Consider the following 20,861-nt stretch of genomic DNA (forward strand, 5'->3'; position numbering starts at 1 on the left):
ATGTGTTTGCATGTCCACTCAGTGTGACATATACAGTAGCTAAGGAGAATGTGCTCATGTATGTGTGTTCCACCTGGTCACGCATGCCAAGTCGGGTCACGTTTCTAGCACCTTTTGCTCTAGCTCTGGTCATTGGAAGAATCTGCAAGGGGCCAGGGAAGAACCTATCAACTTCCACATATTCAGAGCCTCTAATCTGAGAGGAACAAACAGCTGAGCAGAGCATGAAAGCAGGGCATTTATCAGCCAGTCTTTCCTTTATAAAAACTCTGAAGGTAGGCTAACTGTGTTGGGGTCACAGGCTAAGGACAAGTTAGCTTCAAAGCCCCGAAGAAGTTAAAGGGCTTAGGGCTTGGACAGCAGGAGCAAGGGGTACTTCACAGCCTTACCTGATGGGGTTTTTGGTCTGAGTTGCCACCACGCGGAAGCCTCTCTGACAGCGTTTCCTTTTCAAGTGTCTGTTTGAAGTCAGCAGGCAGAAAGGTCACGCCCTCTCGGTCACAGCAGGTCCGTCGAAGCAATGGTGGATGGCTAAAGGCTATTGCTAATGTTCAGACTTTCGTCTCTTTCTTTGTAAACAGAAAATAATAATAAAGGAGAATGTAAAGCTAATGATCCAGTGCCTGGGCACCTTAAGAGGTTTTGGTGATATACTCCTAGAATTCCAGGTATTTCCAGGGTTTTCCAAAGCTATGCGGTTTGGGATTTAGGGACTCCCGGGTCACAAGAAGAGCATGTCAGGATGACACCATCACCTGAAACAAGAAACAAAGAAAGAAGAACAGAGTCAGAAACATGATATCAACACAGTTAGAAATCATGACAGCAAAGGAAGAGTTCCATTGCAGTCCTTTCAGAGCACCTGCATTTTCTATACCTCATCCCTGAAATGTCTTTCAGGAGAAGCAAACCAGAGTAATAGGATACCATCAAGACTTAAAAATTAATAAGCTGTTTTTAGAGCCAACAAAATGAATCTATAATTATTTGTATGCTACTACAACAGAAAAGCCTCTTATGATTTCAAGATTACATTTATTAGCAAATGTACTGCTGTGAGTAATTTATCTTCTCATACCACTGAAGACTTTCAAAATGAGAAATGAGAAAGATTTCCGGAGAAACTTAATTTCCCTGTAACCAGAACAAGACATATTCCTGTAATGGCATATATAATTGCCTGTTCTGCAGAGGATCTCCCGTATATGACAACAAAGTCTCATAGACAATACATATTTATTCAACTGTCAATTCCAGCGATAGAAAAAAAGCATGAAAAAAACTTTGAATTCCACATGGGCCTGGTTTGTGAAGCTGGGTAAATATGCTTGTCATATGTTCCAATAGTTCCACAGCGACAGAGATTTAGTTAGGGAATACAGGCAGGAGAGGCAGACAGTTTGTGATAACTGAATAGCTCTTTTGAAGCCACTTCCATTTGTAAACATTGTGCGATTATTTTTACCTCTGTGGTTAGACTTGAGTTAAAGCCCATGTTTAATTGTTCCCAAGAGTTCTTATTGTGGTGCTGATGAGGTGCTCGGGGAGCAACATTTAAAACTGCAACAAAAATAACTAGACTCTTGCTCATTGGCCACAGGTCTGAAAGAGTGACAACAGAGGATCCACACAGCCAGACTGAAAGAAAAGGAGGAGAGAGAGACAGACAGACAGACAGACAGGGGCAGAGGCCTTGTATGGTAATGATAGGCTTGCATCTGTTTCTCTTGGATGTGATTTCAATGTGTGCTCAGCTTTTTAGAATCTGTTTGAAATATCAATTTCAATAATGATCCTTTTAATCTTAAATAAAGAGTATATGCAGTACATTCTGTGCTAATCAATAAATAATTTAATTTCCATGACAGTTTTTTGTCAGCAGTTACAGCAGACAGAAAGCAGAGCTGTTAATTTGTCATCTCTCTTCCCCTTTCTCTCTCCCACTCCGTCCGAGGCCACTTCCCAGTTTGTCAGAGCGACCTGTGGGAGTGTGTGTGTGTCGGATCAATAGCCCACCCACAGCAGAGCCGCGGGCCATCCCTGACCTGGGCTATTGATTAGGCCTGGCTCAGCTGCCAATAGCAATGTGCTGGATGTGACAACAGGCTAAGACAGGAGCTGAGGAAGGGGGATTCTGAATTGCCAGTGGCAGCCCCACAGCACACCGCAGATAAAAGTCAATTCCACTTAACCAAATCACTGACAACTAAATAGTTAGCAGACAGAAGAATGCAGAGTCTCTGATGGCAGCAGCTGGATGGCTTTGGGGATTCCCTAGCTCCTGACCTGTGTCTGGGAGCACAACAGGCCATGGGAGAAACTCTGTGACATACGCATGCCTCTATTTGGGCGGGCTGCATGACCTCTGCCCGCATGTCCGTCCATTTGTCTTTTAATCTGGTCTCTTCTCATTAATATAGCAGTAAACAAATATTTATATGTAGAGATATGGTTGAGTAATGGCGTCCTGAGCAGAGAAGGAAGTCACACTCCCTCTGTGTGTTGTAAGCTGAGCTTCTCTGTTCTTTGTTTTGATAGTCGGTGTGAACGTGTGTGCATGTTAGTGCATGTGAGCGCCTTGTGCGCTGTGACAAAGCATGCGTATTTGACAAGTTGGGGAACGGTCTGTGAGAGCCGTGTGGAGACAGTCTCAGACCTTTTTCTTCCTGAATATCGAGTACAGCCCATTTAATACATTTGGGACACCTTCTATCAGTCACTCCCTCTAGACTGATCTATCTATCTAGGATCATCAGTAATGCAGTATAAGGTCTTCCATAGTGATTGATGTCCATTTTTTTCTACAGTACATTTAAATGAATCTGCAAATAGAATAATTGAATAATTTGAAAGATATCTGAAGTATGATTTTAAGCATAATGTAAAGAATGCTGCTTCCAGTGAAGGAGACATACAATAGTGTTATACTGCATGCCTGTTTATTCTTGCAGCAAATCATCAGATTTTAAAACAGATATTAACCATAAGCTTTACAGTAGTGCCTGCATGCACACATGTACAGTAATGCAGTCCCACTAAAGTTGTCAGACTCCTTTCGATCCATCTTGCTCCCAGTCATTACCAGTCCATATTAGAGTAGTTTACATGTCACTTTACCGGTCCTTTGCCTTGTGAATGTAATTCTGTGGCCGCTGCCTCCCTGTGCATTCAGCACCTATCTATGGCTCCATATCTCTCCCAGTAATTGCTGAGTGACAGAAAGGCAATACTGACCACTTCATTATAGGACAGCCAGACTGACTGGACACTGGCCTCTTGGCTCTAAGTCACTCTGGCCAGACTGACCTTATCTGCCCAGGTCGTCAGGGGTCAGTCATCCAGAATTTATAAGGACTTTACTAGAGTTGCCGTGGGTGCCATACAGCAAGGTTGCCTGACCCTGGCGGACTGCTTATATCAGGTATTGATTGCAGTTTGTCTACTTCAGTTGAGGCTGGACTAATCTCCCAACACTAGGGTCTCAGGGGCAAAGGCTTCAGTGTAAAGTTAAGTATTGGAAGTAACAAGAGTGATGGTGGGGCAAGTGGATACTAGTGACCATAAGAGGGAAACAACACAAGACTTGTGGGGCTTTGGGGTTTAAAAAAACAATATGTGTAAGAACAGGGACATGTAGTAGTAGGACTGGAACTACGACTGCTTTTCAAACTTGGAAAAAGATTCTATTCTTAGGGTGCACTTGGGGGATGAAGTTCTGTGTATGAAAATGCTATTGAGTAATGAAATAGAATAGATGTTGTAGCAATATATACTGACCAATTGCAGTACAGTTGTTTTTTTTTTTGCTCTCAAGATGGTTAGGTTAAAGGAATAAGATATTGATCCGTATTTGTTCAAATCATCATTAGTTATTCCCAAGAAAATCCATTAATCCAGCTGCAAAACAATTGGCTGTGAGTCTGTCAACCCTCTTTTGCTACAACATATGGATAAAGACATCTGTGATTGTTAGTCTGCGACTAAACGTGTATTTGTGTGTGTGCGTGCGTCTGCACCAGCTTGTGTCTGTGCGAGACCCTTTATGTACATACTAAAGCATCCCGATGCTCGTTAGATCTCGTCTCTCGGCAGCTGCTTGGCACCGTTCATATTAAATCACAATAATGGCAGATGAGCTCTCGTGCTAGAGAGACAAGCATCTGTTTGAAACTGCACTTTATTACACTTTGTTCCTTTAATCAAAAAAAAAAAAAACTACGCGAAAAGATAACCCGGTTTTAAAAAACCCAGATAAACAGCAACGATTGCATCTTTAAATAATAAATGATCCCCTGCCTCTTACAGACGGGAATATAACTGAAAATAATTGAAGACAACAATGTCCTATAAGAGCACCACTCGAGCAGTGCTGATTCAGAATCCCTCATAACTTCAAACATTCAGTCATAAAGTATGGATAATCCGTAAAAGAAAGGCATGCGTCTGTTTACAATTTCCTTCTAATTAAGGCTACAGGATAGGGTCTACCTTTGTTAAAGTTGATGTGTGTTTGTTAGACTTCCTGAGAAACTGTACCCCTGGCAAATTAGGGTTGGAATACAAAACGAAACAAACAATAACACTCTAATATGATCTGCAGTCAAGGAATAAATATTTCACAATCTGTCTACATTTGACACACTTTCAGTTGAGAACAAAGGATTCCTAAACAACAAATTGCCCAAACTTGGTCTTGAGACAATAACCTTTTTGACCTGCATTAATTCACAAAATACGGTAGCGACTTCCACTTCACGGCTGTATATGTAATCTGTCCTCAATTTGTTTGGAATTTAAGGACACATTGTAACTTACTTTTTAAATCAATAAGACATTTCTGTCGGTAGTCGTGGAAGGGAGCAGATTGAAACAGATCAACAAGGTAACAAACAAAAATCCAGAGTAAGCTATATCAGTATGGTAAGGCACATTTAAAGATGCACGCAAAAACAACATAATGGTGTGCTTCTTTATAACCCAGCACTGATTAGCCTCTACATGGAGCCTGAGTGAATAACTGGTCTTAAAACCATGTTCATATCCTTGAAATGATGATACACTACAGTATTTTACTGTATAAGGCTAATGGTGAGGGTGAACTGAAGAGTATGGAAAATCAGGCAAGCACAATGCTGATGAAGGTGATGTTTCCCAGTCTAACCACCGTGAACCAGGCCAGCAGTGTGCTGTGTGTCTAAGAGGGATAAGGGCAGTGCTTGATGATTAATCACTGGACATAATAAAGCTTCTCACCATGAGCACACAATCCAGCTGATTCTATGATATGATTGGGGCCGATTAGAAAAGAGAAATAATCATTCCTTACAGTGCATTCATAGTACACTCTAATGATATTTTCTGATTGGACCTTGCGGAGAAAATAATAAGGGCCGTCTTCAGAATGGACTCTAAGATTATTTCTTTAACTTCATGAAATGGGGCCACAGGCCTGGATGCTGCAGATTTGAGGATTAAGATAAGCTGACCTTTCACATTATGTTGCCATGTATAAAAGATGAAGTTTACAGTCCCTCATCACATTAGACCTTATCAATGGTTAGAGCCTCTGTGAAGCCCCTTTGAAAATCACAATGGTTTTTCAGTATACAACAGGCCTCTACCCCCTAGTGTGGGATTATGTGATTGAGCGTGTATGTGTGTGTGTGCTGAAAGCAGTGTGTTGTGGACGCGCATGCATGCTTGTTTGGACAATAATAAAGCACTAATCCAGTGTAAAAATGTTCTATTTCCTTTCATTCTTTCTCATGTAGGACACAAAAACTACTTGAGACTGGTAGGTGAAATATTAAACGCCTCAGTTTATTATAAAACAGATTTGACAGCAACGGTCTATTAGTACAGTGTTACTAGCAAACAGTCAGTGTGTATCAAACATTTTCTGTTTCACACAACACCGTCAGGCTTGGCCCCTGAAAGCCCACGTTAACTCCTCATGTTGTTGGGACAGGTCGCCCTGCCCCACAACTGAGACACTCAAGAGGAGAACAGCAGAGAGTGCATTTCATTTCCAAAGTTCTCCAAAATATCACCATCATAAGTCTTAACATCTAAGTATTGTATGAAAAATAAAAAAAAAGCTGTCAAACAGGAGGCAAAGTGTCACTTGTTTCAAATGCAAACCAGCATACTTAAAACATTTTCTTGGATCAAGTGACATGATTTTGAAACTAGAGGAGTAATCCACCTGTCAGTTACAAATACTGTCACTTGATTCAATCTCAAAACAAGTGCAACTATATTTGAAACAAGTCAAACGATCTCACCCTGATGGCAGATTTGTTTTCTCTTGTTTTTGAGGGAGACAACACTTAATTGAACTAAATAACTTAAGTTTTACTAAATTTTGGGAACTCATGACCACTCTGATAGTGAGTGACACTTTTGGATCATATGTGTTCAGAAGAGCCACACCTTCTGCTGGGCCAGGCTGAAGAGCTATAGGCTTTTACAGGCATCAAACTACTGGCCAACTCCAGGCTTCTTTGATGTGGGAGGCATTGCTTACCCTTATAACTTACAGCCCAGCTCTGCAGGGACTTATTTTTATAACCTCTATTATTTTCTATCATAAATATTCAAATCCAGATCTTAAATCCAGAGCTTAGTGAGGAGAATAGCCAAAAACAACATGCAGCTCTTTGGCTTCCCCCAGCTCTCGCTCTTCTATAGAAAATCATTATGAAGATTAATACAGAAATCAAACAGAATGCTGAGACGAGACTGTAGGACCCAGTGAAAATAATGCACTCATGTGAAAGACTCGGGATGGAATTTTTGGTCAAGGATCCTGGGCTTTTTTGTTCTTTATTTGTTTGAGCATTTTTGACATATTCTGCATTTCCTCCTTTTGGCTGTGAATTAATATTTGCAGCTTGAATATTAATCCTGATTCAGTAGTGGATTAGTTTGCTATTGTCCCCGCTGTGCTGAGCCCTAAAGAAAGGCGCTGACATGGAGAGGAAATCTTTACCTCTCTGCCCTGCAAACAAAGACCTCTGCACCCAGAGATAACACATGTCCCTGCAACAGAGGGACCCACATGCTGGATTCTCCATCTCCCTCTTCCTTGTCTTTCTCCCTCAACCCTCGATTCAACATATACCCTTCTTCTCACCACTCTCTTACTCCTTCTCTCTCTCTCTCTCTCTCTCTCTCTCTCTCTCTCTCCCTCTTAGAAAAACTTTGCCATGGTAGATTTGCAATGCAATTGTGCCCTTAAACCGCGCCTCTTCCTCAGCTTATACCATGCCTTTTCCAGAGTTTATCAAAGAATACAATGGGGTTATGCTTTCACCATTATTCTCCAGGCAAGAACAGTAATTTAAATGCACCAGTACTACTGAAGCAGGGCGCAGCCCTGCTGTCTCACTATGGAACAGAGAGAGATGAAAATGCGTTACAAAAAACGCTCTGCATTACTTTGTTGACCTTTCCTGTTCTCATAGTTTACAAACAGCTGTGAAGCTCCTTCCTCTGGGCTCTTTGTACATCAGAGACTAGGACTGATGGAGGCACGCCATGCTTAAATGAAGGGCTTTTTCTAACTTGCCTCTGTTGTGGCTCACAAACACAACCTAACAAACACACATTTAGTTTATCTCTGCCGCCAAAGCAGTTGCCAAAGTGAGGGAGGAAATACATAGTGAGACAGATATGATGGCACCCTTTCATGTAAGTATATATTTTAACACACAGTCTGTTCAACAAAAAAATAAAAGAAATCTACACATATGCACACATTAACACAGCCACCCACACACAGAAACAAGTTTAATATTTTTTTTGTAATGGCACTGGCGAGTATTTTTCAAAAGTTAGTCATAACTTAACATAACATAACAGTGTTCATAGTAATTGAAGCTAAAGTTGCACTACTATTTTGATGCAACTAAATTTGTAGAACACAGTTCATCTCAGACTCCTGTCCAACATAAATTGCAAACTACTTTCCTCAATGACACTACTCTGCACATACCTGCAAGCCCATATAGTAAGCACACACGTACAGACACACACACACACACACACACACACACACACACACACACACACACACACACACACACACACACACACACACACACGTATCATCACGGTATTGTGAAAGTAATACTGTACTGTGGTTCTACATGTGTGACCTGATGCTAAATGCCAGGTGAATATTACAGTAACAGGGAACTGAGAGTAAGAGGAAGATGAGGATCACAGATGATGATGAAGACAATAATGTTAGAGGGAGGGAAATAAAGGAGGGAAAGAGTGAGATAAAGAAATAAAGAAACAAAGTAAGGGAGGAGGGAAGGAAGGAAGTACTGAAAATACAGTGAAGAGTCAAAAAAAACACAGGGAGAGAATGCAGCAGATAGTTGGAGATGAACTGGACCAGCTTGCAGAGCTGGTCAGACTGATGAGAACGGGCAGCCATAGTGATGCCATTATGTTAGTAATCAATCCTATTGGTGTCTGCGTGTCTGGGTGGGCAGATACTCACAGTCTAGAAGGGGTTAATGGGAAATCAATGAGAGGGATGTGCTTATGATCAGGACATGGGGAAAGAGGGACAAGGGGGAGAGAGTGAAGAGAGATAGAGGGGCGGGGAGGGGGAGATAGGAACATTGTTTCCTGTGATAGCAGCAGACTTCCCAGATGTTATCTGTCATTCAAAGGAGCACTCTGGTGGCCAGATGTTTAGGCTCAACGTAGTGGAGTGGGTATACATCCTACTGGGGGATCAATATAGGTCAAGTGCATGGCAATATTTATCACTACTCCACACACACAACATTGATGTCTTTGCAACACAGAGATGTGTGCTGAGCAGGAAGAAAATTATGTATATTTATTAAAAAAAAAATCACACCCTGGTGATATGCTCATTTATTTCAGGAGGTTGTATATCTGGCTCAGCCGTGTTTTCTCATTAATATGGATCGTATGTCTGGCCTGCATCAGCAATATCTCCTTCTTACGTCCATTACAGGAAACAAAGAGGAGCGCTGATTTGGAAAGAAAGGTAAAATAAATACAGCGAAGAATGAGCCAGAGTAGTTTTCTTAAGGCCTGGGGGCATTTGGGGAGGTGGGTGGGGGGTTGGAAAGGGAGAACCAAGAGCAGGTCCCAGTGCAGTAAGGCTCTTTGTAGTTTGAGCAGTCTGAACTAGCCAGAGGCTTACTGCTCTAACCCCTACCACTCAGAGAGACTGTTTGGGGAAATTACAGCACAGAGTAATAATTAATCAAGTAAATGCTGAACTGCTATGATTTGGATTACATTAACATATTATCAATAATGTATTAATCAAATACAAATAAACACCTCTGCATAATAGCATACTTAACTAAATACATTTCCACACTTGGTAAAAAAGGTCTTCTTTAAGCGATGAGAAAAGCTACACTGGAAGCAGGAGAGTTTCTGTTGTTTTGGAAGCAACAGCTCTTGGCACTGAACTGTCTCTGTTCATCAACTCCCTTCTTCATCACTGCATCACCCATTTCAAGAGCTTCTACCAAGAGGCAAAATTATGGATTAATTTATTTCTGCTTAACAATGGCAGAACGCATCATGCAGAATAAACAAGCCACTGATGAAGCACTGAAAACACAATGCACGTAATTTGTGCAAAGCTACTCCAGGTTTGATTCTAAAAGTAGCTAAGTGGTTTGAGGAAAAGAGTTAGTCACTTTTATCATTTGCAGAGGAGTCGAATCAGCTCTGCTTTTGTATTTTCACTTAAATGCATGTTCTGTTTTTCTCAGATAAGTTGTGTTGTTTAAAAGCATCCGTTCTCGCCTAACGCTTTGTTCATTGGGGGAACTTCATGCCCAGGGATTTTCTAAACACAATTCATCAAAGTGGAACGGCAGTCTTTTTTTCTGCATTCCTAATCCTTTTTGCTGCAGATGAGAGATTTGCTGTTCAGACTCATTAAGATTAAAGCGTTTTTGCCAGAGTTATTTAAGAATGCAAAGTTCCATGTGAGACCTCTCAGAGTTCAGAACAGAAGAAAATCCTATCGACACGCTCGGTGCACTGGGGGCTGATCTTAGCCTATATTTCTATATTTGGTGTCAGTGATTGAGTGATAGCCTGCTGCATGCTATGGTTTATAGTTACAATCACTTTTCCATTCTTACCATCAGTAGGACGTTATGGGTGTGATTGCTCTTTTTGTCTTTACTTATAAGATTAGTTTGGTTACCTGTAAACATATTTAAAAACTATGCTTCTTACTTCTGTTCTGTTTTGTTTTTTTAATCAGGTTTGATAACTACGTATAAACTGGCAGACAAATTACCGATAGTTGTCTTTGGAAACAATTATTATAGATTTTAAATGTGCAGTTAACTAGTTAGCATTTTGCTTTCTAGTATTATTTTGGCAGCAGAGATTTTGGCTGGGGTAAGGTTATCAGTCATCTGGTTGGACTGACAATGGTTAATGTTTAGTTTGATGAGTTGCCAGTCTCTTAGCTGAAAAATAAATTATTATTGGATCGGACTAAGTGTTAGTCTTCTGCCTTCTGCTTTTTTTTTGTTGCTGGAGACACTTATGGCTGCTCTAAAGCTGGAGAAAGACTCAGATCCTGCTGTCGGTAGAACATAGCTCCAGTCTCGGCATCTTTCCCAAACTTTCAAACTCCAAGTGTCGCAATCTGGTTCCATTTTACAGCTGGCCTTGAGATTGTAACAGAGCTCCTTTCTCTCCCTCCTCAACCGCATATTTAATCCCTGTGCTTATGTCAAACTTAATTACAGGACCTTGTACGAAAAAATAACAAGTGAGCCTTGTAGGGGTGGGAGAGAGGAAAGGAGAGGGAGAGAAAAAGAGACATGGGGAGAATGCAAAGAGGTGTGAGGGGGAAAAGGAACAACAGAGACATTTAATCTGTAGACTCAGTATGTTAAATGACCAAACAAAAAGCTTTGATGTAGAGTATGTCTTTTTTTTTAGCTGACACAATCTATTCACAAAAATCCATAGTGATATTTTTTGATAACTAAATCCATACGTGGTAATGTATATTAGTGGACTTAAATGCCAAAAAAAATGTCCTGCCTTACATCTACTGTACAAAACATTTTCAAATGAGGAGAGGCAGAAAAGGTAAAAGTGTCCTAAGAGGCCCAAGGCCCATATCTTTTAACTTACAACCCAACTAATTATTCTGAACCCCCACACACCAAAAATAAATAATCATTAGAATAAGTCAGTCACTCAGTTTGTGTGCGTGCGTGCGTGCGTGCATGCGTGCGTGCGTGTGTCTGTGCATATGAAACTATTTACTCTGTAGAAGTGGAACAGCCAGGGAGAGAGATGTTTAGTCTGTCAGTTTAAAACTATTACCTCAAACTCTGAAAATATGAGCTGAGCCTGTCGTGCATCGACACAGGGAGACAGCACTGTGAAGAACAAACCTTTGAAAAGTCTAAATCAATTTTTGGGGGAGTAACATAACAAACGCTTCATCGCAGTGAAGAAAAGAGGATCTCTTTTTTAACAGTTTGAAAAGCACATATTCATACAATCTGCATAAGGCAAACAGCATAAATGCAGTATACATGAAGTCTTTTGAAAAGGGAGATGACAGGAAGGGAGAAGACACAGGGATGCTACTCAGAGACGCAGACAAAACACACAGACAGACCACCACTACCATACACAGTCCTTCATACTTTTCCCTACACCGCCCACATTGCACACACCTACCCACGCACCCACCCTTTAGGCCAGCCTGCCGGCTAAAGCCTTCCCAGACTGGACTTGAGTGGCCAAGCAATGGACCAGAGGAGGGAGAGAGGTTCCCATGCCACTGGTGCTGGAACTGGCGCGCCACCCGGAGGTATTTATAGCAGACTAGCACTAAAGGGCCGGGAGAGAGGGCATGCTTGTTTTCCTTTCCATTCCCCAGGCACTTTCACCAGGCCTCACATGTGGGTGTTAAATATATACCCAAATACTGGGAGCAACATTGTGGGGGCAGAGAATAGGAGGCAGTGGGCTTCCTCAGAATAGGGGTGGGTTGGCGGTGGAGGGGGGCAGGGAGAGATGGAGAGTTGAGAGAGGGAACAGGAGAGCAGAGTAAGCTGGATGCAGACTTGAAGAGCTGTGTGGTGTAGAGGTGGAAAGACAGAAAGACAAACAGAAAGAAAGAAATGCTGTTAATACAGTAAAAAGCCAAATAAAAAAAGAAAGAAAGACTGTTAATACAGTAAAAAATGTGAGGTTTCCAAGTTCCAAAGATTCTATGAAAGTGAGGCCGGCTCTGTGGCAGCTCCAAGACCCACTCAAGGATCAGAGGTAAGCGCCAAGCTGAACCCAGTTTATCTGGAGTCACCACAGTGGAGAGGCAGGGGAAAGTCCAGACAAAAAAAGGGGGCATTTGCAAGGAGGGAGTGGATCAGTCCTGTTGTTGTGGCCTCCGTAACATCAAATGATATCTGGATGCAAGAAGCAGCCCTCCCTATATCCAGCTGCTTCCTCTATATACTCTATGATGTATGCCTCTCTCTCTCTCTCTCTCTCTCTCGCTCTCTCTCTCTCTCTCTCTCTCTCTCTCTCTCTCTCTCTCTCTCTGCATGGGAATTCCAGAGTGACATTATTACTATGATGAAAACAGACCCTATAAATACTGAGCACTATGATGAATATAACAGCGATTATGGGGGAAGCGATAATTAGATCAGGAAAGAAAGAGAGACTCATTGAAGTTTGTTCTGTTTTTGTGTTTGGGAATTCCTTTCAACCGTGTGTCTTAATGTATGAAGAATTACAGAGGCAACGGTAGCGTGGTAATCATCTGGGTATCTAGCAGGGCCTCTTGGGGCCTCTTCAGTGATGCTTCTCTCCTGTTTCAGCTCTCTGCTCCCTCTCATATCACTGTAAAAGCCACCCTACTGTCTGCTTTTTTAATGATGGTTTGGCCAACAAACAATTAATAGGCTGCCCAACAGATGCCTGTTAAAAATGAAATAGTAGGAACTATGGAGTGCTCCCAAATGGGGCCATCTAGCAGCTCCTGCTATCTTTCCATCCAATTTTGCTCATCAGGTTTTACCCTTGTCAGCAGATCCCTAACCCACCCAGGTCCAGCTTAGATCTTTAAGTCCTAAGACTACAGCTTTAACAACACCCTGACCTGAGCCCCTGTCCAAATCCCAACTGTACAGCAGCCATCCCACTAGCTGATTGCGTCAGAAAGATTCCACAGCCATGGCCTCTGTTTTTTTCATACTTGTGGGAAAATCGCAGTTCATGTTTCCTTGGATGCTTCACACATTCCTCACCCTGTCTTCACATTGTGGGGCCCCATAGACTGGGTAGGGCCAAAGCCACTCAATAGGAGGTGCTTGGCATATAAGAGGTGTGGCTAAATGAAAAAGGAAGGCAATTTTTTTATTGTTTATTTAGGAGTGAGTTGCTAGGCTATGTGATCTCAAAAAGGCACTAATTACATTTCCCTGAGTTTGATGAGTATAACAGAACTTGGACAGAAACTTTCCAGCTCATTAACTTCTCAGAACACAGCTGGGAATTATAGATAACAGAACATCTGGAAGTCACAAAAATACTTCTCTAGCGTCTAATCCAAACTAATTCAAAAGTTACCACATCCTGCAATGAACGACATCCCAAAGCTAACTCAGTGACAGCTCCAATATTTCAACTTTTGTTATTAAAAAAAAAAAAAAAAAAGGAGAGTCACCATGGCATTCCAGTTATGTGGGCAAAAGTTCATGCATTCTAGATCATGCAGCATCTTTTGCTCAACTTTTATCATTAGACTGAAATGGGAGTCATGGAAAAGTACCCTAAACCTCTACACTCTTTACACAAACTCAAACATATATGTTTGCACTGTATTTCTTTGTGCAACATATGTTCACACACACACACACACACACACACACACACACACACACACACACACACACACACACACACACACACACACACACACACACACACACACACACACTCCCTACTTGGCCACACTCAAGTTTGGTCTCATCCCAAATTCCTGACCTCAAAATTTCAAGACAAAGGTGGTTAGTTTTGATTTATGCATGCTTCAGCTTAGGATGAAGCAAGCAGGACACAGTAGCAAAGCAATTAATTTTGATGCTGAAAACATTATTAATGGTAATGTTTAAAACATCAAAGCCCCGGCTGACAGAGACACAGCATCTCCACTCTGACAAGATGGAACAGATGAGCTCACTTGAGTCAGTCAAGGTGAGGCACAGGGGGAAATGTAATTTGTCTCTCCATTGATATTCATTGAGATTTCCTGGAGAAGCTGTGGTTGAGAGCAGCTTGAACTCATGTAGCTAGTGTCTGTGGTATAGTAGGACTAGCCACTATCTGAAGGGTAGAGTCTATTATATGTCACTGGCTTGTGTATCTGTCTACATGCCACAAATGCATCATGCTTCAGATTTTCCTTTTAATTAAAAGTATCGTATTAGTCAGCATTAGCAGTTAGGAGCCAGTAGTTCTTTAGAACAGAGGACCGAATTCAACGATTCAGCAACAGCTTGGACATGGGAGGAAGGGGACAACAAAGGACACACCATCAGTTGGAATGCATAAATCTTAAGTTCATAATGACTGAGTGGGCCAGTGAAGAACCCCCTCCTCTATCTGTGTGGACTCCTCACTGTAGCTTTGGGCAAAGGGATAAAGCTTCTCTCACTCCCACATATTCATTTACCCCCCACCATCACAGCAATTGAACCAAGGAGTCTGGGGGGAGTCACATTGATATTCACTACACATCTCCATCCCCCAGCCACAACCATCCCCACTGGAAACATTATTTCATTACATATATTATGCATTCAGCATAAGGGAGTTGGTGAATATGCAGTGTGCAGATGTATGTGTGCAGATATGTATGTGTGTGTGTGTGTGTGTGTGTGTGTGTGTGTGTGTGTGTGTGTGTGTGTGTGTGTGTGTGTGTGTGTGTGTGTGTGCGTGTGTGTGCGTGTGTGTGTGTGTGTGTGTGTGTGTAGGCAAGCTCAGATGTTTCCTTCTATGTACACATGGCTGTGACAAGCCTGTTGTAAAAAGAGTTTTAAAGAGGGTGTAAAATGATATAACGCCTCAGGGGTCCAGTGTTAATGGTACTATGTTTACTTTGTGAGAGAGAAGACAAAATATTTATTTCGTACTGTTTCGTGTCAACATTATATAAGTGATTTTGCAATTTTTTTTTTACTTTGTAGAAGGACAATGTGTCCTGCAGAGTTTGCATGAATTTTCACTGTTCGTTTGTGCGTCCATATGTGAATGTGTACTGTTTCTCATGCAGAGCGGGAGATAAAGAGATACACAGAGAGAGGAAAACAGAGAAAAGAAACCAGAAAGAGATTAAGATAGAGGCAGACAGACAGATCTTTCATATGGCCCATTGCTCTTTGGGCCCTGGTCCAGATGTCACCAGAGCAGTTTTTATTTGTTAATGTCTTGTTTTAAAAGCCCTCCTAAAAGCGCCTGCCGCCTTTCCCTTAAGTCTTTAAGTGGCTCAACACAAGACACTCTTGTCTGATCCAAACTGGAATCAATTTGGAAAAGAAACCATTTCACCTCTGATTAAGTACTGCTCTGTCTCTGCTGTGGCATGCTGACCTTTCCAGAGGTCTGTCTTGTGCTGCTAGCAGGGGCAGCCAGATGATATGCCGGGCTAATTAGACTGATTGACGTCAGAAGGCAAGGCCTGAGAGTGGCTTGTATTTGAACCCTCAGCCATTCACAACCTTATCTCTGTAAGGGGCCATTTAGAGTCTCACAAGTCAGATCCAATGCTGTACCCCCAGTCACTTTTTGCAAATATCGCATATTGCTTTTCCATTTCATTTTCACACATTCTTATTTCAATAAACGTTTTCCTCTGACTTTAGGGGCCATCACAAAGTGACACCTGCCCAATATCTTACGATACAGTGATTACACAGTGATACAGTGAAATTCTGCCTGCCTTGGCATCTTTGAAATGGCTGCATCTGCAGCGACGTGTCTCTGTCCGATCTGCGTGATCGCCACCTTCAGTCTTAGTGTATTCACTATCAATTTCTTCATCTCTTACCCACTGCTATAGCAGTGTAGCACTAGTTCAACATCTGAATGTATCATGGGCTTGTGTAACATAAAACATGGAAGTCCCTATAGAGCTATAAAATGCAAACCCAGAATGCTTTGAGAAGAGAGATCAGAGGGAAGAAGTCCACCATAGATCAGAACTCGGTTCAAGTTCCAAGCACTTTGCCTCATACACCCAGAGAAATGTTGCCTACAGAGAGGCCTAGTAGAGAGAAACCTCACCTCTAGTTCAAGCGGATTCCTCTGCACTTTTATTTGCTCTCGTTTGGCTGCAGGGGAAACGTGCTCCACTCTGACCTGGGGGCACTCATCCAATCAGCTCGCTATCTGCTGCAAGGGCCTCCATAATAGTGACATTTTTCCACCTCGTCAATAAAGTGGTGAAAGCCACCCTCCACCTGCTACTTGACCGTTTAACTTCTTCCCGAAAAGGCCCTTTCTTTCTGTCTTTCTCTATGTCTGGCTGAAATCAATAAAAGCAGAGCAAGGGAAGAGGCCAATCCAGCGGTCTCAACTGCTGTACAAAGAGGATGGCTGGCAGAGAAAAGGATATAGGAGAGCCTGCAGCTCGAGTCTTTCTCATTCATACAGCAGCGAGAGAAACCTGCTTCTTGCCTACACTCTATGTTGTCCCCCAGTAAGGACAAGGAGTTTCTGAAAATGCTGAATGAAAAAATCCAGTCATTCACAGAAACAACATGCTGTACACTCTTGTGTGTCCTAAAAGCCACAAAACAGAGTAAAAACTGATATAACTTCCATGTATGCACAGACTGAAAGATCACAATCATATGCAACAAAACTGGCATATACATAGATGTAAACTCTCTAGTCTCTAATGACCATTGCTTGCCTTGACTCATTTAGCAGCTGCATTCACACATCACCACATGTCTGTGGTGATTGACATAATGGCATCAGAGTGAGAAGAAAATGTCTTCCAATGAAGGAGCAGGAGGGAGAAAATGAGAGAGATGGGTTACATCTATGCCCATGCTGAAATGAGTGCAGCGCTTTGTTTGGTTATGCTGTCTGAGCTGAAATTGATTACTGTGAGAAGCATGCCGCAAAGAGCCCCTGCATTCAGATGAAATAAATAACACACTCTCTTAGAAATGGGAGGGTATGTGGATGAAAAAACAGAAGGGGGGAAATGGGATAAGGGAGGAGACAAGAAACAAAGATGGATGAGGTCTAAATAAATTTACAAGGGGAAAAAAGCAGGGATGAAAAAGTGGGAAATGGCTAAAGGTGGGGTACTGAATGTCATGTCTTCAGTCTAGTGCAGCACGAAAGAGAGACAGCCTGGAAGACATCTGGAGTAGTGGAGGATAACAGCCACACACCACTCCCCAACCACAGACAACATGATGAGGGATAAAACTTCATTACATGTTATGGTAATGAATGGGCTGTGGCCAGTTCTGGATGCGTTAGAGTAATTGCCACACTTCAGCGTATGTGTGAGTGACACTTCCTACACGTGTCTGTCTGTCTGTCTGTCTGTGCATGTGTGTGTGTACATGTGTGCCGATCATATTCCTGGCACTCCAGGTTTAGTGAACTGGATGAGGCCTAAGAACATCCAGGAGGTCCTTTCCACCATTCGCCAAGCAGAAGCAACTACTGCAGCTAATTACAAGAATGCAACACTGAGACAGCTACTGTCATACGGATCATCTCCCATAATTAGCTTAACACGATTCTTTAACAGGAGATGGGCTGAGCTGGGGCAGGCCCAGACTTTGTGGTTTGGGCCAGTATCTGAGCATTTGGGTCTACAGTAGGTGCCAGAAAGGGAGGGGACAGACAAAGCCACACACCCCACAGGGGTGAGGTTGACTCTGGGTCACAGAGGCTGCCGGGCCTTATGGCTGACAGATGTTTGTCTGGTTCAACAAGAGTTGTGACTCTGGAAAAAGTTACACCACACTGAGCTCCACGCTGCAATTATCTTCTCTGTGTAATGAAACATCTCATATATCATCACTCAACAAGACATAAGCAAGAGCCCCTCCCTGGATTACAAAGCCTTTGATAAACCATGTCACTTGAATCTGCTATCTAGTTGTACTGCACTTTTGTTCCAGTATTTGAGTAATGTAGCTATATACTATAGCTAGTCTGTCAGTAGCATTCCCAAGTGGAGCAACAGTGTGCCTGCTGTGGCTGGTGAGCTGCTGCTAATGTTGCTAATGATCCCCATAACAGAAAAACAAAGACTAGAGCTGAAGCATTTCATTTACAGTAATCTTCAAAGTGTGAGAGTGAAGAAGGAGGCAAGGCTGAGAGCCAGGGGAAAGTCCTGTCCCCAGACTGCTCCCTGTTCCCTCATGACAGTACAACAGGGACATGCTGTGGATATGTGTTCCTCTACACATTGCCAGCCTATGAGCTTTATATTTATTTATATTTGCTCATGCTGGGATCCATGGTGTGTGTATGCATGTTGGTCTGTTGTTGTGTGAAACAGGGGCAAGGTTTCTGAACTAACACATTTGCCACAGTGGGCATGTGGACATATGATAGGCAAGCACCAGGGCGGCATTAAGGAGAAAGAGTTTTCCCGCTAAGACAGGGGAGAAAGGGGGAATGAAACGACAGTAGATCATTAGACTGGGATTGCCTGCAGTTTGCTAATTTATGCAAATTAATTTCTTGGCTGATGTTGAAGGAGAGGGAGCTGCTTGGCAAGCAGTCAACACCGAGCAGCAAGAAGGTTAAACTGCCGCTGCTTTGGTGGTCTGGAAAGTTTAGCGGCATAAGCCAGGGAGGGCTGTGGTATACCAAGCAACAATGACAAAGAAACGCAGACTATGCCAGCCCTCTTCCTGGCAAGGCGGGTAGACAGACAGCCAATCAGGTTTGTGCTGGCTCTCTCGTAGGCGAATGGCATGGCATGCTGGCCCTCTCGTTGCCCCGCCTCCCCTCCCCACTGCACTGCAGCTGCCCAGAATGATTTTATAAACATTTTGCCAGTGGATCAATACCTGTATTGATCAACCATTGTGAGAGTGATCCGTCTAAAACCCAGAGCAGCCTAGAGCTCAGAGATGGGAGGAGCGAAAGAGAGAGGCTGCAGAGAGGATGGAGAAAGAGAGAGAGTCTGCAGCCACAGTGAAAGGGAGAAGAGGTACAAGGGAAGAGAAGCGAATCTGAGAGAGAAGCAGACGCAGAGCTGAAGGCAGGTGGGGAGGCAGGTTTTCGGACAACGCTGCCAGGCCACTGGGATTGGGGAAAAATCTATGGTAATTGCTTTCTCATTAAGAGAGGGAGGGTGAGGGCGACTAATGACTACTGCTTTAAGTATGCGGGTAAGTGACAGATGGAGAAATAGTGCAAAGAAATGTGTATGTGTGTAAGAAAGGGCGTGATTCCCACACCTGAGGTTGCTAATGCCTGCACTAGTTTGGCCTGCTATGTAGCTCTGCCAGGTACATTGTTGCATAAGTGTGCATGATTGCATGAGGTTCAAAGGGAAGGTGAAGGGAGGTGGGGGATGCGGATGGTGGGTGATTTAGATGTTCAGCACAGACAAAAAACAATTATCCTAATTTATTTATTATATTTTCATTTGTATATGTTTTGTCTAGAAAAAAACCTCCCCCTGAACAGAAGAAGCTGGAGTGTGAAAAATCTGCAGTTTGCCTGGGTGACAACATGGGACAGAGAAGGCCCAGCACATAACTGGAAATTCCTGAGAAAATCAAAGAATGAAAGAAATAGCCTGCATCCTGGATACAAAGATGAATGGAGGAAGTAAAGGGAACATTTCTGATCAAGAGAAAGTTGGATGTATATTCCAACACTGATTTCAACTTTAAGATGAAAAGGACTGCATTATGATAGTGAAACTGTGGCAAATAACAGAGTTTTGCTGTTTTGAACAGGTGTGGATAAAGCTAGCTTTGGGATGTTTTTTTGACAATTCGTTGGATTGGATTTAATTTTTTATTATATTTTGAATTTTGCTGGAATTTTACAGTACAGGCGACTGACTGGACCACTTCAATTCAAGGCCCCAAGCTGCGCTGTACTGGTGGAGTCAAAAGGCTTCTGGGATCATCCCCCCCAATGCTAAAGGGAAATCAAGTTTCCATTGATTGATTTTAAATGTGACTTCCTTGTGCATAATTGTGGATTTGAGGGAAGATATATTCCTCTAAACTGTGGGAGAGTACCCTGATGCTCATAAACTCACTTTGCACTCAAGCTCTGACTGCTCAGAGAAAAAGGCCTACAATCTACAGATTCACTTCTCTGGGAACATGCAGTTCAATTAAAAGAATGAACATTGTGTACCAAGGACAAGAAGCACATACATATAGTTCTGTTAAATAAATTGTGAAACTAATTAAACATGATTGTGCGGTACACAATGCAAATGGTGTGTGGCGGTACATATCCTTGGCTGTGTCCCAGATCTACACTGCATACGAACACAATAAGAATGCACTGTGTGTGTTTAACAGTACACTGTTGTGACAGTTAGTATACAAGAAATTAATGACAGGAAATGCTACAAGATGGTCGCCAACAGACTTCAATTAAACTGTGATTTTGGAACTCCACTGCTATTTTCAAATTAGGAGTAAAACAAAGGTTTAACTATTCTATTGATTTATTCTCTGTCTTTATTCTCTCTCACCACCGTCCACACACCACACTCAAAACAATCAGGCAAATTAAGAATGTATTGTTTAGGAATATATGCCTTTTTTTTTAGTGTATACTAAACA

The 20,861-nt window shown here is 42.4% G+C and overlaps 2 long non-coding RNA genes across 3 annotated transcripts in view; one reads left to right on the forward strand and one right to left on the reverse strand.

Moving 5' to 3' along the window:
* Positions 1 to 394: 394 nt before the first annotated feature.
* LOC116034044 overlaps positions 395 to 20,861 on the reverse strand; it is a 41,383-nt gene continuing 20,916 nt past the window's right edge. Inside the window, exon 3 of the long non-coding RNA XR_004100961.2 lies at positions 395 to 755. This is a non-coding gene — a long non-coding RNA (uncharacterized LOC116034044). The remainder of the gene's footprint in view (positions 756 to 20,861) is intronic.
* On the forward strand, positions 19,079 to 20,688 carry LOC118494719. Of its 2 annotated transcripts, none has more exons than XR_004896883.1 (2): positions 19,079 to 19,436; positions 19,716 to 20,688. It is a non-coding gene; the product is annotated as an uncharacterized LOC118494719 (long non-coding RNA). The 2 variants fall into 2 exon arrangements; XR_004896884.1 differs by having other exon boundaries at positions 19,079 to 19,370.

The sequence above is a fragment of the Sander lucioperca genome, chromosome 3, assembly GCF_008315115.2.
Source record: "Sander lucioperca isolate FBNREF2018 chromosome 3, SLUC_FBN_1.2, whole genome shotgun sequence".
NCBI lineage: Eukaryota > Metazoa > Chordata > Actinopteri > Perciformes > Percidae > Sander > Sander lucioperca.